General features: G+C 36.8%; 1 long non-coding RNA gene across 7 annotated transcripts in view; it reads left to right on the forward strand.

Moving 5' to 3' along the window:
* Positions 1–17,563, forward strand: part of LOC138239402 (uncharacterized) — a 90,221-nt gene extending 72,658 nt beyond the window's left edge. For 3 of the 7 annotated variants that reach the window (XR_011189871.1, XR_011189872.1, XR_011189869.1), the window contains one exon: positions 14,521–17,563. This is a non-coding gene — a long non-coding RNA (uncharacterized lncRNA). Of the gene's footprint in view, positions 1–9,925; positions 10,049–13,292; positions 13,341–14,520 lie in introns of all 7 variants that reach the window. The other 4 variants (XR_011189875.1, XR_011189873.1, XR_011189874.1 and 1 more) reach the window with 4 other exon arrangements.
* Positions 17,564–18,138: the final 575 nt, after the last annotated feature.

The following is an 18,138-nucleotide window of genomic DNA, read 5'->3' on the forward strand; positions in this document are numbered from 1 at the left end:
ATGGTGTTCATGAGGGACGTCACACTCATATCTAGACAGAGGTGTTGTATGCTTAAGGGGGGTACTTTACTCATGTTGCTTTAGTCAAATAAAAGAAAGAACCTGTCTAAATATATTAAAAAATGAAGTCATTAACAAAATCTGTAATGCACAGTACTGTTTCACAGATACTCCATACACCCACTTGCTTTCTTCACCATCTGTCCAATAAATGTATTTTCCTCTGATTTGTCAAATTGTGATTGTCACTGAAGTGAGCAATATAATATCAGAATAAGCTTGTTTGTGTTATAGCTATGTTACCTCTCTTGCATCATTGTTGGAGTTGTACTTTTAATCCTGACCTGCTAGGATTTGGCCTACTGCGGAGATGGTTAATTTACAGTTTTAGGTCTTTCAGAATTTGCTGGACAGTTACAGTAAACAAATGACACTTTGCATATATTTTCCCTTTGCCTGCTCTGTACCTAACATTCACTGCACCTGTATTTTTATATTATCCTTTACTTTCACATCTTGTCGCACAGTAGTACGAACAATTAAGTGATTTATTACACAGTCAGAGCAGGAAGATAATCATCTGGTATAAAAAAGAAACTTCTGTGTGATCCCAATAAGAATCCCATTCAGAATCCGATAGGGATTATTCATCTATTATTCAGGGCTTGATTGATCTAGTTAAAATAAGGGTTCACTCATTGTTTTAGCTAGTACATCCGTCACAAAGCATAGCAAATGACCTTTTCATTTCTCTGACTCCACAATGACAAGCCCCTAAATTCATTGTCCTCCAACTGCACTGCAGGTACCACTTCTTACTGTAGCAACACCACCTCATGACAACCTTCATAATGGCGTCTGCACAAATTCTTGAAATTTAAAGACATTTAAATTATGTAAGCAAATCCATTATTTTTTTTTAAACTTTGCTCCTCATTTTGTGGGGATGTTTAACATTTTGCCAGTGATCAATATGTGGTTTACTGCATTGTCGTTTTGATCTATGCCTTTTGGGTTTCTTGGTCAGCAGCTTGTGGCAGTTTTCACCAGTAAATGTCATTAAGGGGCACTTAATACAAAATTACAATTGCAAGCTACCTTGTAACCTTTTTATAGTTTTGTAATACTTTTGCCTACACATGAGCCATGTGTATTGAGGCAGTGCCTGCATTTTTGAATCACCACCTCTGTTCCTCATATATGATAGAGGAGCACCAGAAGATGTGAATCTAGGGTCCAGTGATTCACTTTTAAAATCCAGACACTGGTATTTTTATCCAAGTCTTTAGCAACCCATGAAGCAGCACTCACTGATGTCTCACAGGATAACATTAAGAAATGTTAAGCATTGTCTGGGCAGTTACGGGTTCAGATTTAGAAGTATTAAGCAAGACTTTCTTCCTGCCTTAAAAGTTGTCCAGGGAAGGATGAGAGAACATTGCATGAATTTAACGTTGGACTCATGTTCACAGGGCCTTGTGGCGCAGGAAAGGGGGAAGTGACCACGTTTGTTGTGCAAAAGGAGGCAAGACTAAGCCAACTATTTATATATAGTGTCCTACAAAGGTATTCAGATCCTTCCTATGGTGTCCAAATTAATACAATTACCAAATGATGCCTACACATTTTTTAAAACTCAGTTTTATTCATAACCTGAAGGCAGAAACTGATCACTTCTAAGATAAATTATGATAGATGCCGGCGAACACTAAAGCTAAAAATTATTAAATATGTTGATTGTTTAATTATTATGAACCGTGAAGTGCTTGGTAGAAACACCTTTGGCAGCATGTACAGCTTCAGATCTTTTTTAATAAGTGTCTACTGACTTTGCACGTAGGCCTGGCTCAATTTTTCCCACTCTTCTTGGCAGATTTTGCTCAGGCTCTTTCAAGTTGATTGGGACTTATGAACAGCAGTTTTTTTCCTTCTTAACAGGATTCAAGCCAGTATTTTGACCGGGCCACTCAAGCACTTTCAGTTCCATTATTCTCAAGCCACTACAGTGTATCTTTGGCCTTTTGCTTGGGATCATTGCCCTGGTTGTCCTGCTTTTAGATCAGAAGCAGGTTTTCCTGTAAGATTTGCCAGTGCTTTGCTTCATCTATGTGTTGATTAGTCTTGACAAGCTTGTCCTTGGCACAGTAGGCCACTCAGTTTGGGTGGACAGGCTGATTTAGTCGTTATCCACTTATAAATTATTGTCTTTACCATTCTCAAAGAGATGCTAAGAGTCAGTGAAATGTGTGTATAGTCTTCTCCTGATTTGTGCTTTTTTGCAGCTTTATCCCTGAGTTTTTTTTTAAGTTCTTTGGTCTTCATGTTTGAGTCTTTGCTTGTAATTCACTACCTGATTGAAGGACATTACAAAGGGAGATACATTTATTCTGAAATCATGTGAACTATTATTGTATAAAGAGACCACTCACATAATTGTGTGGTTCTTTGATGTAACCATGTGCACCTAAATTGATTCAAGATTATTTTTTCTTATATATTAATGATCAATTTAGTTCTTTCTTTTAGTTTTTTACTTAGAAAGTGTGTGGTAGTATTAACCTCTACTTCAAATTGTCATAGCAGCAACCGTTAAAGCAACAAAATGTGAACTGCACAAAGGTCTGAATGTTTTTACAAGGCACTGTATTTAATTGGCTGCTTTTTGTTCTTTTTTAAACAGCATTTAAAATGAATGTCATAATTTGTTAACAGTCTTTTGAAATTATTTTAGTAATATTAGTACCTAGACTGGGTATATACAAAATATTAGTCTGAAAGGAGATCTAATTTGACTTTATTCATCTAGGAATTAATAGAATCAGAATTAACAAAAACAACAACAATAATAATGTTGATGCAGTCTGTAAATTCTGCAGAATGAGCTGTTAACATCCCTTAGGATTCACAAATCCTAGACTTCAATTAGGTGTCCCTGTAATACATCCTGTAATCATTCTGCACAGACTGGAGATTGATTGCTCAAAGGTTAAAAAGCTAGTACATATCTCATAGCTGCACATTCAGTTTGACACTAAGTAGACCTGGTTTTTAATCTAAAGAAGGAAATAAATATATGTTTTGAGTGATAGGTCCACTGATTGCACTAAGATTCATACTTGGCACTTTTGAAACCCCCCCAAAAAACATTGGTTATTGGTGTAATAATTTTTGTGAAACTCAGGTTGCAGTGCTGCTGCTAATGTCGATGATATTAAAATGAAACGAGTCACAGGTGATTTGAAAATATTCTGAACTGTTGTAGTTGATGAAAAGAAAACATATTCTGTCCAGAACAGCAGCCCAAGCTAAAATAGGCTTTTTTCTCATTGCTCTACAGTATGAAACTAAAAGTTGCAGCTGATGGGATGCAGAGATAAAGAGGTTTCATTTGGTTCTGTGTGAAGCTTTGGAAAGTACACACTGCCTCCTAGCCTCCCTTCTGTCTGTAACGAGAACAGCACTCATGCTCTGCTTCAGAGGAAGAAGATTGCAGATTTCCATTGGCATTCCCCATTGAGCTATCAGGCAGACGTACTTATGATGATAAAAACAGATTATGAATAACTGGGCTTAAAATATCTTAAAGGCAACCAAGTGCTGGAAATTGGCCCCTTTGGCCAATACTGACAGCAAACTTTCTTCTATTGTCATTTAGCAAAATATGTAGCCACAAAGATACAGCCACACTGCCAAATTGACTGCGCCCAGCTCTCTTTTAAACAAAACAGAAAATGAATGCAGACAAAACTAGTAAAGCAAAGAAACAAAAACAGGAATCATTGCTATTGAATCATTTCACAAAGTAACCATTCAGGAGGAGTATTTTATAAACATATAGAATGATAGAATGGTCCTGAAGCATTTTAGTTGCTTGTGTACTTGAAATAAGTGAATACTTGAAATAAAGTTAAAATATACAGACAATGTAGTTAAGCCATCAGACTTTTAGTACAACCGTCTAGTTTTTTAGAGAATTTCATCTTTGCTTGAAGAGATCTAACAGCTCGCATTGTAAGATTTTATATACAGGTTCTCTGTAAGGTGAAAGTACATTTTACCTCATTGTTATCTTTAATGTTGTTGTTATGCTGGAATGCAATCGGTATGAGGACTAACTGGTATACTGTATCTGTACAAGTGTGGTGTGTGTTACTGTAGGAATGAAAAATACACTTACATTTTCATGATACTGTAAATAGAGGTTTGACACTCTTGTTTGTAGGGTTTGTTTTCTCTTCAAGACATTTATCCTACAGAAAATATGCATTTATATTGCTCTGGTTTTATAGTAACACTGGCTATGTGACTGTCTTAGATTAAGAAAGAAAAGTGCAGGTTAGAAAAATATCAGAAATCTACTTTATTTGATACATGCCCATATCCTCCTTTAAAGTTACAACTAAAACAATAAAGACCTGGAAGCAGTAATAAGCGTTTACACCAAGAACATGTTTTTTTTACTTCAAATGAAATAAAATAATGTAATTTTTATTAACAAAGAAAAAAGTACCATAGTATAAAATATGAAATGTTGTGCACGTGCAGTTATTTAACGGAGCCAGTTTTACCACCCACAGACAACAAGGTTCAACAAACATTAAACATCATAAGAGAATAGGTCTCCAAGTATAGTCGTTGAGCAAACTTTGTATAACATTTGCAAATTACAATAAAATGTAGCTTATTCATCCATTTGCTAACTGCTTATCCAGCACAGGGCTGAAGGGGAGCCTATCCCCTATCCTGGCAAGCAAGAGGCACAAGGCATGATACATCCTGGATGGGACGCCAGTCCAACGTGGGGCACACATAGACACAGACATGCACACGTTCACACCTTGTTTCTGAGAAGCCAGTTAACCTACCCGTATGTCTTTGGACTCCAGGAAACTGGAGCACCTAAAGAAAACCTGAATGAACACAGGAAGTGCATACAAACCTCAGGCAGATAGCATCACAGGAATTGAACCCAGGGCCCCAGCGGTGAAAGACAGCAATGCTAACTAATGTGCCACTGTATCACCATGCCTCCCTTAACTGTGATCATCACAGAAAATTTGTTATTTGGTTTTAGCTACTGAAAGTTCAAGCACAAATATTATCGTATTGCTATATAATGCGATTTACTGTATATAGAATATCAAAATTGCCTTTTTATCATCCAGAAAAGTCTCCATTGCAGTCAGCTATGGAACGGCCTGCCATGCATACACTGAATTTGTTTTGCAAGCATGTGAATAACTAAAATTCAGCAAGAGACTATTATAGCTTTCCTTTTGCTGCCAGTTTGGAAGGACGACACCAGAAGACGTGCTGATGCCTGACTAAGGGGGCATGTGAGATTCACAGATTATTATTTTGCTGCTTCAAGACTGTTTGAGTTCCACCAGTTGACAAGTTCCTGACTAGGGAATGGTCCAGTCTTTAAACAGAAGGGATTAAGGGAGAATGAAATGTTATTATCATCACTTCTTCATTCCCTCCAGATATTGTGCTAATGGGAACACTTACCTTCCCGATTTAAACTGGTTGTTTGTCACAATTTTTCAGATGTGTGCTTGTTTCTTTGCCTTGTGCTTCAGGAATGCAAACTGCAAAATGTCAGCCTCAGTCACAGGCTGAATACAGCCCTAATGGATAAAGGTCAATTGCTGCGGGGCTTTTTGCTCAAGTCAGTTTCCTTCAGCTGGCTTTGCTTCCCATCACTGAAGAGCTGATTTCAGACTAATACCCTCCAGGCTGCAGAGCTCACCCACCTAACCCAAGTTCCTGTGTGTAAACTTTAACCAGGCTATACATCTTTACTATTAGTCAGCATTCAGATCAGCAGTGTTCTAAGCAGTATGGGGGTCCGTGGTTCATCAATTTCTGTGACCCTTATGCCTAAATTAAGTGTTGAGACTGGAACTTAATTGATCGGCCATTATGATTTTAGGGATGCAGTGTTTGCCAGGGAAGAGAGTACAACTTCCCTGCTTTGCTTTCTTGTAAAGAACAGTAGAGGAGGACTATGTACAGTACATTAATCTAACCAGACCTCCCTACATGTTTACCCCACAAAGTAAGAGCAGTCATCCATTTATCACTCTTAGATCTGTGCAGTTGGTACCATTTCTTTTGTTATTACTGTGTGTTTTCAACAAATTATTTTTGCTGCCTGTGTCATTTTTAACGGCAGCTGCCGTTATTGTTTTGGGGGATCAATCAAACCTTAGTTATATATAGATTAACATATTAATTTTGAAAATGCACAGCCTACATTCCTCACCGCTGTTGCTTATAGTTTTCACTTGGAAACTTTTTTTTTAGAATGAAGTATGAGTATAAGCCGTGAATACAATAACTTTGTATCTGTTCAATATGAAACCAATTCTGTCACAGGTCTCAGTCCTAAAAAATATAATTAGTTCAAAGGCTTGTTTCACTACTGCTTCTGTTAGAGGGCTTGTGTTGGTTCTTCACAGAGAGGGCGTGATAAACAGACACCCAAACAGAAGAAGCTTATGAATGGCTGTTGCCTTCCCAAGAAAAAGCCACCAGTTGTGATTTTCATCTAAGATCACGTTAATGCGGAAAGAGGGTGTTGACCGAAAGTAACACAAAATCCAGCTTCACCTGCGTGCATATGGTAGCTGAATTATTATCAATAATAATGTATATATCAGTTTTCCTCCCTCAAAGATCCTGAAGTATGTTACATACTGTACAAGGGGTCATCCACCACTGAAACAGCCCCCCAGAGTGACAGAAGGCTGGCATTCTGACAACAGCAGGCCTACTACACAGGAAATTAGGTGGAAAAGTTGAATTGATTACTTAAGTAGACAAGACCCCAGTTTAACGTGTAATCCAAAGTGTGCCTGGTCTCCATACGAGGACATTGATACACTTGCCACATACAGCAGCAACCAGGTTTTCCTTGGAAGTCTCTCAGCTCAGCCCTGCTGAGCAGGTGATATTGCTGCTGTCAGATTGTCTGGTATGAGACATCTTCATAAAACCATATGTCAATATGCAGAGCTATAAATTCTCAGCGCACTTGTTAGGTGTCAGATGTCTTAACCTCCGGATGCTTCTTTTCATCTAACGATGTGTTCCAATGTACACTCAAAACAGCTTCCATGTAAACATGACAAACTCTCAGCTGTGGCTAGTTTAGACTTTTTACACAATAGTACATCAGTGCTGTGTTAGTGACAGCAGGAATAGAAATAAAGATGGAATATAATTCTTCCCAAGGGTAAAGATTCTGTAACAGCGCATTTTTCTGTGACCTGACAGTAACAATGACAAGCTACTAGATGGTGATGATAAGTAATACTGAATATTGTGAATAGTTCTGAAACCAAACAATATAAGATGAACAGTAACATGGTGATGAAATCAATGCCATACCGATGAGATGGAACTAGAATGTAAATTGCTTTTGTTTTAGAGTTACCTGAAATGCGGTGTTTAAGAGTTCAAGTTGGACATAAGATCTTGAAATTAAAGCAGGACAAAAAGCCACCACATAGAACCTTAACTATATACCTCAGATCAAGTTCTTCAGATGGTGTTTAGATTTCTTTTTTTTGGTCAGTATGATATAAAATGAGGTCCAGTGTGCTGAATTTAAATACAAACCAGTACAGTACATACAAAAACAATGTCACTGAGCAATATTTTCTTTACATCTTTGTTTTTCTAGCAAAGCATGGATTCAATATCCAAATGTTATGTAGCCCAGCTACCTATAGTAACTGTAGGGCCAATTTGAAATAACTGTACTGGTGAAGGGTGCTTCCCCAGACAGTATGGATGCAGTACAGTTATTCAAATCGCTCTTTACACTTCACTACACCAGTCTAATTTCTACACATCTTTGAGGGGGAATTCCATTATCAAATGAGCATTATTAGTAACTGAAAAACAGACTTTCCAGAAAGGTTTCTTCCTCCGTACAGCTGCTTTTCTCCCTTGAAGTCAATGGAACAGAAAAAAAAAATGGACAGATGGACCTTTTTACTATTAAAACAAATATGCAGCTTTTTTAGATTTTATAAACCTAGATCATCTTCACAGTAGAGATGTGGTTATGTGGTTTTCTAAGCATGGTACATTGAATGGCTTTAGAAAATGGTCTGGAGCCTGTGAAACATGCATCACCAAGAGAAATTCAATTTCCTTCCACTTACTTAATGCCTTACATGCACAGTCAGTGTCTTGAAAAAAATCAGAACCCATTCAAGTGTTCAACAAAAAGCACGACACGACACATAAAGCATTCTGACATTGCATTCCTTGGGTGTTACATACCTTTTACCACCTTGTTTACTAAAGAACGCAACTGCTTCTAAATCTGAAATTTCTACTGACAGATTAAGAAATAGCCATTCACAATTCACAACAATAGGTTTTGGGAGTTACGTAATTGAGGTCTTCACAAGTCCAAAAGGGCTGGAGGCAATGTTCTTTCTAAGCTGTGAGCGTGCGTGCGTGCGTGCGTGCACACAGGTTATGAAATGTGCACATACTGTAGGAAATTGAACTGCACACAAAAAAATTAAAATGAAAAAATATAGTAATAATAAAACAAACATGGTTGTCAACTGAAAAATGACCACATGAGACTGGCTGTGAGAGGCCCAACTTGGCTGTGTGCATTATTATTGCTAATCGATAATCAATACTCCTATGCTCTCGTAATCGTGTACCTCACTGGTCATGCTCGCTCGACACCCAGTCTCTATGACTGGGCTCATTGAATCACTGTCCCGGTCTTTTGGATCTCTATGCTTCTATGAGAATGACTGTATTACCAAAAAATAATTTCAGGTTTACAATTTTTACGTACACTCAAGTTAGTACATACAAGTTTTTGTCACTGGGGAAAAATTTGCACAACTTGAAATTTTTGTGCACACAGGCCATTAAAATTAGAGGGGACATTGGCTGGAGGCCAGAGGAAACAGCCTTTGGTATAAAATTGGTTTTGCAACATAATAGTCTTGTCACTGTTGTACCTTAGAATGCCATGATAGATCTTTTCTTTGCTAACTTTTTCTATTGTACTGATAAAGCAAATACCTCACTGCTCCTCCAGCAGCATGGCCCTGTGGAAACACTCTGCAATGCATTGGGAAACACTGGTTAGGCTTCATTTGTTATGCTGTTAAGTTTCAGGACCGTGACGAATGATAAGCCAAGCTCCAAGCATAGGTTTTCAGAGAAGCCTCGGGAGTCTTCGGAAAAGGCTGGGTGGGAGCGAGGTTTAACTAATGATGAATGAGAAGATGAAAATGACGCAGGTTGTTTGAAAGAGGGAGAGAAGATAAATGAACGAGCAGGCGAAGAGAGAAGGGTGCAGTGGAGAGGCTGGCTAGAAAAAGAGCTATCAGATAGGAGGAGACTCTCCACTTCTCCCCGGTGTAAATGACTGTCAGGTACTGTAGCAGCAGTGGACAAGACGGGGGGGTCCAGAAAAGAAAACAGAGGGAGAGAAAGTCACAAGACAGAAGAAAAGTGCAGCAAGAGCAGTAGACTTTGTTGATTCAACACTTGGAGAGTTGGAAAAAATAGGTATTTGTAGGACAAGTATTTAAGTGAGAGAAAAGTTAGCACCTGTTGGCTCCAGCACAATGTCTGGGCACTGAATAACTGGGGGAAAAAATAGCCTGCTTAATTGCTGTATTGATTACTGAATTGACCGTCTGATTGATAGACAGGCGGTCTTTGAGTAATGCATCCCAACCGCATTGTGGTCACTGCTGGTTGCCTGGGGCAACAGCCTGGGCTTGGGCGTGACAACATTAAGTTCAGGACATAATTCTTTGCATCTATTCAGTCTTTGTTTCTAATGAAATAGCTAAAATTCAGATATCACTGCTAACTACTAACAGGAAGGGTAAATCTGATAAGTTTTTATGTACTTTTGAGCGTTTAGGTACAGCGAGAATCAACCCAGTTGACTGAGGGTCTGTCCTACAGCCAAAGGATGAAGAGGCTGGGATGTGCACGCAGAGTTAACCAGAGCTAACTACTGGGAGTCTACGGGATAACTATGAAGGTGCAAGAGAGATGCATTAGATAAAATATGAGCAGAGAGGGGCTTGTATTGATATATACTGTATGTAGCTTTGAGAAACGATGTTGGGAATAATGATGATTTAGAGCAGCTGGGATGAGTTTGCATCATTCACCTGAACATCAGTTACGAACTTCCATTAGTTGTGTTTTTAATGCCTCTCAGTTTATTTTACGTGACCATATGACTTTGAGTTCACTGGAACACTCTGATATTGGATAGGATTTTAAAACTACCCTCAAACTGAAAACTGCTCAATTGTAAATTCCACATTAGGCCTTTACTGAGATGAAATAAGTGATTAATAAGTGATTAATGTGCACAGTAAATGTGTAAAACTATCGAGTTTTCACTGTTCCTATCAAGGACAGTGTGAAGAGCTGAATAATGTTACTACTTTGTTCAAAAGTGTTATCTCAGTCATGGATTTATACTGAACAGCTGACCAGTATTACTGTGAGTATTTATTGGTCACAGACATTAATCATCTCATCTCAGCAAAGGCATACTGCTAAATTTACAAACAAATCTTTCAGGTTAAGGCCAGTTTTAAACTTCTGTGTGGTCTCAGAGTGTTCCAGGGAATACAGGAGTCTTCTGCTCACCCTAACTGGCTGAACTTTGGAATGAGATCAATGTTTATACAGTATGTGCCTTTGACACTTCAATGTATAGAATGAACAGTATTTAGGTCTTCCATGTAAGCAATCGCTTAGCCTCCCTTTTAAAATCTGTAAGGACACTGTAAATATTTACTCGTGATATGGAGACAAACAGGAATTAATTCTGGCTGGCAGTGAGTGTGAAAACTATTCAGTTTGGGTTCATTGTAGTATGTTTAACTGTGGTTCAGGTAGAAATGACATTGTTTCGAATCATAGCTTGTTATACTGATATAATGGAAGAAGAAAGCCACTGCATGTGCTTAATTGCAAAATGTAAACATTTATTATGATGTTCACGTGTCTTTGATCTAACATGGAATTTACCTGGGTGCAGGGTAATAAAACAACTGTCTCAGTTCCACTAGACCCAAAACATGTTATTGACAAATAAGTTTAGTTTAATAAACAAGAGTGGGGTTCGAGGGGGGCAGCTGCTTCTGTGAGCAAGCTGCAATGGAACAGGGGTCAATTACATGCAGTGAAGTAAAAAAGAATAATAATATTTACTTAACAGATAATTGTTTTATATTATGGCTGCCAGTATTTTTGTGAATGACTGTATGTATGGGTAAGGTCTAAAAAGAGCTGGGTAAGCCCTTCAAGGTTAAATGCAGGGTTGTTTTGGAGTGTAATACACCCAATACAGTATATTTTCTTGCAGCTTTCCTTAGTTTGCGTTAATTCCACACAAACTGTCTCGGAGCCTGTTCATATTTCTTGTCAGTAATTTTTAAAAGAAAAACTATCGGGGAGTTTGTAGAATTGTTGTTGTTGTTTTTTTAGTTTTGGGGTAGGAAAACCCTACAGGTACTGTATGTGTAATCTGGAGTTTTTCATCTTCGGTATATTTAGTCAGAGAGATATCATTTACAGAAATAGTCTTCAGTAGTAGCAATTCATATGTGGGGGAGGTGGGGGTTGAGAGTGACTAACAGAAGGTATATAGGTTAGGGAATTCAGTTTAATTTCCTCACATTCATGTACAATAGTTTACTGATCAAATGTGCCAGTATTAATTGGAAATAGCAAGTATTAAATGCCAGTACACTTTGTAGCACAGACATTGTGTGCACTTTGATTACATTGTTAACAACATCCATTTCAGCCCTGTTTTTCTAGTCAGGGTCTAAAATCATTTAACTGATTTTTAAAAATTAATTAAATGAACATAATTTATTTTCTGTATTTTGTTTGGATGCCTGACATCACTATACCAGTATACTGAATATGTTATTTGTGTTAAGGAAGAGTACATTCGAACTATATATATTTAATCTGCCACCGAGTTCATCTTAATGGGTCATAAATGTTTAGCACAGTTCATTTTAAGGTTTGCAGTCACATGAGTAGAACAAGAATTCAGCTAACTATTTACATGGTACAGTATTCAATTGTATTCTTGATGAGACACCAGCATAGCCTTCGATTTTAATATTAGTGATCCCACAAAATAATGTGAGCTAACTGACATTAACAAAACAAAAAAAGAAGAAAATAAAATCTTGTCAGTTACATCTTAATGATACTTTTTTCATGCCAGACTAAAGCATGACTGGCTACTTGGCCTCTTGATGTTTATAAACTTTCTAATTGCTTGTTTCAGCACTAAATGCATTTAAATCTAACACTTAAAGTCCAGCAGTCAGGAGCTCGTTTTCTCTTACTCTGATTAGCTTTATTCTATACAGCTGGAAAAAGAAATACAGTGTCCTTTGATGTACAGACATCTCTTGTTCTTTTATCAAGTCTCATCTTTAAATATTGTCAAGTGTAATCTTTGTTTTCAGGACTTATGATTTATCCATATCTCAGTCATTCCTTTTTTTATATATATATTTGTATTTGTTTTTAAAAATTTCCATCTTACAAATTTCCATTTTCAGGCATGTTTTAAAAGAATAAGATGGGGGCTCTCCGATGATAGCTGAGAAAGAGAAGCGACTTCATAGTTGGGGATTATTAGGAGGCCATGACTGGTAAAGGCCAGGGGGAAATTTGTGTGGTGAGCGTACTGGTGCACTTTGGTTGCCGTCGCATCATCCAGGTGGGGCTGTGCATTGGTGGTGATGGAGGGGAGTTCCCATTACCTGTAAAACACTTTGAGTGGAGTGTCTGGAAAAGCGCCATGTAAGTGTAAGGAGTTATTATTATATGCGCTAGAATTGACTAGAATGGGTTTGCATAACTGTCCACGTAAGGGGCTCAGGGAACTCGTGGGGTGCCTGCAATGTTGCGGGACTGTTGCAATGAAGGATGCTCTGCTGCTTCAGTTTGGGCTCTTGTGTGGTGGGCATGTTGGAGGAGGGCTCCCACTGGTCCTCATTCTCCGACTGGGGACAGAGGATGGAGTGGTGTTCGGAGCTGATTGTATGAAATAGAACTCATTAGTTATTCCCCCAAAAATAAAATAATAAAATAGAACTACAGTAGGTTTATAAGTGTGGCAATACGTAATTCTTTTATGGCAATACATAATTCTTTATGCAATAATATCAATTATTTTATTTTTGTTTTATTGAGTACATTTCCTGTTATTCATACCTCTGTAACACTTTTTACAGACCCCCATAATTCAAGTGGAAGCTGTAGAACACAAGGGAGTATTGCAGGTGTGTGGACAGAGCAATAACTCAAAACATTCTCTATTATACCCTACTAGATCTCATCTTTTTTTCTGTGTTAAGATAAGTTTATAGTGGTCTAGCAATGATTGTCTGGATGCAAAAGAAAATATTTCGCAGAACTAATATGCCATTTATTAGAAATGGTTTTCAAGTGAAGTTCACTGTTCACTGAAAATCAGATTGATTACTTTTGACTGAGACATTTGGCAATTCTTAAAAATTAGGTAAAATAGCACTGTATCAGGAATGTGGTGACATCTGAGATTGGGCAGAACAGCTTTTCACTTTTCCAGATATCTATTTTTAATTCCTTTTGGGAACAAATATTTTGTGAACTCAGTACCTTTTTTTCAAGCAGTGGTTAACATTACTGCCTCGCAGTGCTGGGGCCCTGTATTCAATTCTGTACCTTGGAGTGCTGTCTGCTTGGAGTATGTGTGTGCTCCCATTGTTTGCTTGAGTTTCCTCCCACAGTCCAAAAACGTACTGGTAGTTTAACTGGCTTCTAGGAAAACTGGTCCTGGTGTGCGTGTGTTTTGTGATGGACTGATGCACTTTCCAGGGTGTATCCTACCATGTGCCCCAGACAGGCTTTTGGGTCCTCAATGTCCTTGAATTGGAAGAAGCGATTAGAGAATGGATGGATGGATACCTTTATTCAAAATCTATCAAGACTTGATTCCACACAATCCCAAAGCATACATGATTAAATTATACAGGGAAAAAACTGATGAGTCTACTGGGAGATTACTAATACCACCTCGGAATGTTATAATCTGCTTTTGACATGCTTTCAAGGATACTCGGCTTCTGTGGTATTTCATAAATGTATGATGTAAAACAGCTTTGATTCCCAGGAGTGTTTGCTATGATATAATATTTTTATTTTTGTATTTCAAGGCTACATTTCACAGTCTAATCAAACTGTTTTGCTTGGGCACTCATGAAACATTAGCTGTTAACACACTTCACACACTGCGTGGCAGAAATGCATTTGAAATAATGAAAAGCATAATGACTTTTTACTTTCTGGTGTAATTGTTGCTATTGGGCTCAAAATGGGTTTAAACAGAAAAGACAGAGTTTGCTTTGGTTTAGCTCACTGACTGAGGGGAAATTAATTTCTCTTTGGGGCACGTCTGACACTTTCTTTGTTGTTTTTCAGGACTTGGATGGTGGTAGCCAAGCACGAAAACAGAAGCTACTTCCTTGTCTGTAACTGCAGGTCAATGTTTGTATTACTGTTTTATCTTCAGGAAAGAATGAAAATATACTGAGAGGCTAAAAACATACAACCAATACAATTGGTTCCAATAACTGGTCTCTGGTATTTACTGTAAACGTTTACTGTGACAGATCCGAAACTTGTTTCTGTTTTTTAAGATAAATATGTTTGTTTCAAATGAGCTTCTGGTAATGAAGCATTTGCTGGTCCTTCTGATTCAGATGTTATCCAAAATAAATGAATCACTCTGTACATTTCTCAGAATTATACTATATTACTTAGCATTTAAAAGTAGTACTAAGAAAATACACAGCAGGAAAGCAAAGCCCAACAGAATGTAAATTCTTATGGTGTTGATTAAATAGTAATTTAACCTGTTAAGTGCAAAAAAAAAAAATCTGGGGTTATCACAATTAAAAAAAAAACATTTGATTACTAAGTACAGTGGTTTTAGGACTGATGAAAAAGGTCATTGCTTAGCTACTAAGTAAATATGATAAAGTAATCAGAAAAGCCAGTTTTCAATTGAGGTTTTGTAATATGACAGCCTAATGGTGGCTATAATAAAACAAAACCTTCAATGATAATGATAACACTTAACCAAGTCGTAGTTTAACCTTCATGGATCAAAAAAAGGTTACTTTCTTAAAGCCTGTGATCATAAGTGCTATGATTTTGTCAAGGAGGAGTGTGGGTACTTTACTTCAAATAAATGTCAACTCTCATCACAACCATTTAGATCTCTTTAGAGGAGGCCTAATACACAGTCTTGTGCTGGTAGAATTATGTACAGTTTATACCGTATGTACTGTATTTATTTAAGCATTATTGTATGTTTGTTTAAAATAGTAAATTGCAATGAAATCTCTTGAAGCAAGTAGAAACAAGACAATGAAATTTTCTAACAATTTACCTGACTGTTACCTTGCTGTGCCCTGTTTTTCAGAGCATAATTTCCAATACCTTGCCAATTGTGAACATTGTCTTATGTTATACTTCGTAACAGCCATAACATGAGAAATACCTGGACTGAACAAATATAACAGTAAATGATTTGTTGACAAAACATTACTACACTTTCCTAACATGTTTGTGAGAAAATAAGAAAGGTTACAAAAACGAGGAGGCCATTTAGACCATATAGCCTGTTTGGTAGTTAGCAAATAATCTCAGAATCACATCCAGCCTCTTCTTGAATTTTTGTTCTTTCACTGCTGTTAGCAAATGCCTTACTCCACTTCTCTTAAACTTCCTTTATAGTCCACGTTCTTGAAATTGTAAAATTTTGTTTTGGACTCTGCCTGTTCAGTTTCAAACTTATTTTAAACAAAGCATAATATGCAATGTCATGATTATATGTCAATAATTGTTCGTTCACTTCTATTGACAGTAACTCTATCTAGTTCTAAAAGACTAGACAAATATAGGTATTGCAGTCTTTCTAGGTAAACAGTAGTTAGCTAAGTCTATGACAACAATGTCAGTTTCACTTGATGATGTCAATAATAATTTTTCCCACCGAAATTAAAATTGTCAATGGTATGTGCTTCTTCCATCATAAATAGATTAGTGGTTTATTTATAATTAGACTGCATTTTAATTAATAATTGGTTGTTTTATAGCATACCCCTTACACTATCCCCCTGAATGTTTGTTTATACAGATCTGGAGATCTTAGAATGCCCATATTGATGTGTAGTGCTACACCTCCATCTGTTATATTGTTCCTGTGTCTTCAAAATGGTTTGTATCAACTTGTTCATACTTCATGTTAGCAATGTTTCTGTGATTGTAGTTGAATCAAAATCTTCTGTTAATGTTGTAACTCCTTCTACTTTAATTTAACTATTTTATTGTCTCTGTCTCTGGATTGTCAGATTGCTCTTGGTACATTAAGTTTGTTGTTAAACTCCTATTACAGTTGTGTTCCCATTAAAAGTGGGTTGTGTGATAGGACATCAGTTAAATGGAGAGAACAGAAAAAAAAAATCATAATCCTGGAAAAGTGGATGTATCTTTAAAGAATACATGTGAAACTTTCTCACATGTATGCTGTTGATTTTGACAGTTGGTAGAATGGAGCTGAAAGTGAACAGAGTCATTCCAAGAGCTGTCTGACCAGTTTTGTTACTGAAGAAGTACTCATTGCGTTTTGCTGTTTCTGTACTTTGGGGACAAACTGAAAATGAGAGTGTGAATTACCAGTTGATTTTAAAGAAAGAATAATACTACAAGGAAAGAACAGAACAGTTATTTTTGGCTACAGTTATGGAATAAAAGGGTTTTAATAAACAAAAAGTATATAGAATGATACAGTAAATATAATTTTATAGGTTTATAGAAGCCTTTTGTTTTTGCTTTTTGCCCAGTCTTTATATAAATCATGATATTTTCATGGACATACATTGTAGTGTAAGTTAAATTAAATTTATATGACTCACAGAATAAAAAAACGGGGTATATGACTAACTAGTGAATCAGACAATTCACCCACTTTTCCAGCCCTGTTAAAAGAAATTAGAGCTTTAAAGAATGAGCTGCAGGCATTAAGTTTAGGACACAAATGAAGCAAGACAGCTGATTTTCGTCAGTAAGAGGGGTTATTTGAGTTTATTCTTTAGCTTCATATGCAGAATTCCATGAAAGGAGCATAACAGGTTCTTCAGCTCAAAACTTCAAGGATTAGTTTTTTTTTTCTAAACGAAAGCAGCAGCTCATATGCTTGGGATTTAATATGTAGGATTCTTGTTTCTTTGTAAATTAAAGATTAAAATGACAATTACTTTTAAAGGCACTTTTATACATTTTTTTTTGTTAAAACCAAGATAGCTTTGCTTTACATCTAATTATTTAATGATGTCTTTTTGTATTCATTCAAAAATGGGTTATTGTGAAGCTGATGCCTTTCCAAAGCTCAAACAGCTTTTCGCACTGTTATACATTCTTGTATTTTTAAATTTCTTTAATTAAAAATGTTAGAGATCTGAAGTGTCTGAACCAGTTATTTGCTCTCTAGTCCTCCAGCCATTGATATTTTGGTTCTCATTGAATGTGAAGCATTGATTCATTCAGAAGAAAAGTCTGACACAATTATGTTATGCATAAGTAGGCCTCTGTTTACAAGATGTAAAAAGAGCTCAAAGATCAGCAATCACAATAATTTGTGCTATGAGAGGAATGTTGTGTACACAGTTTAAGTGAAATTAATATCCTTAGTTGTGAACACAGAGATTACAAAAGAACATACAGCAAAATAAAGATAAAATCACCCCAGTGGAACATTTATGGATTACTTCATTCAACAGTTAAAAAATAACAATGTAGAAAACATGAGGAAGTGTATTGTGTTCTGCAAAAAGGAAGCAGAGTCACTGACTGTTTCTAATTGTGCGTACTGTACATTCAATTTGGAATCACCAGTTATTTTAAAGTTCAGCCCTGGGAATAACTCGCCTACTCACTTGTGAAAGAATGAGACGTATAGACATACAGTACTCCTTCTAAATGTCCAGCTGCAGGGATATTCGTCTTCGGACATGCTGTGAACTTCATATTACC

This window comes from Lepisosteus oculatus, chromosome 6 (genome assembly GCF_040954835.1).
Source record: "Lepisosteus oculatus isolate fLepOcu1 chromosome 6, fLepOcu1.hap2, whole genome shotgun sequence".
Lineage (NCBI taxonomy): Eukaryota > Metazoa > Chordata > Actinopteri > Semionotiformes > Lepisosteidae > Lepisosteus > Lepisosteus oculatus.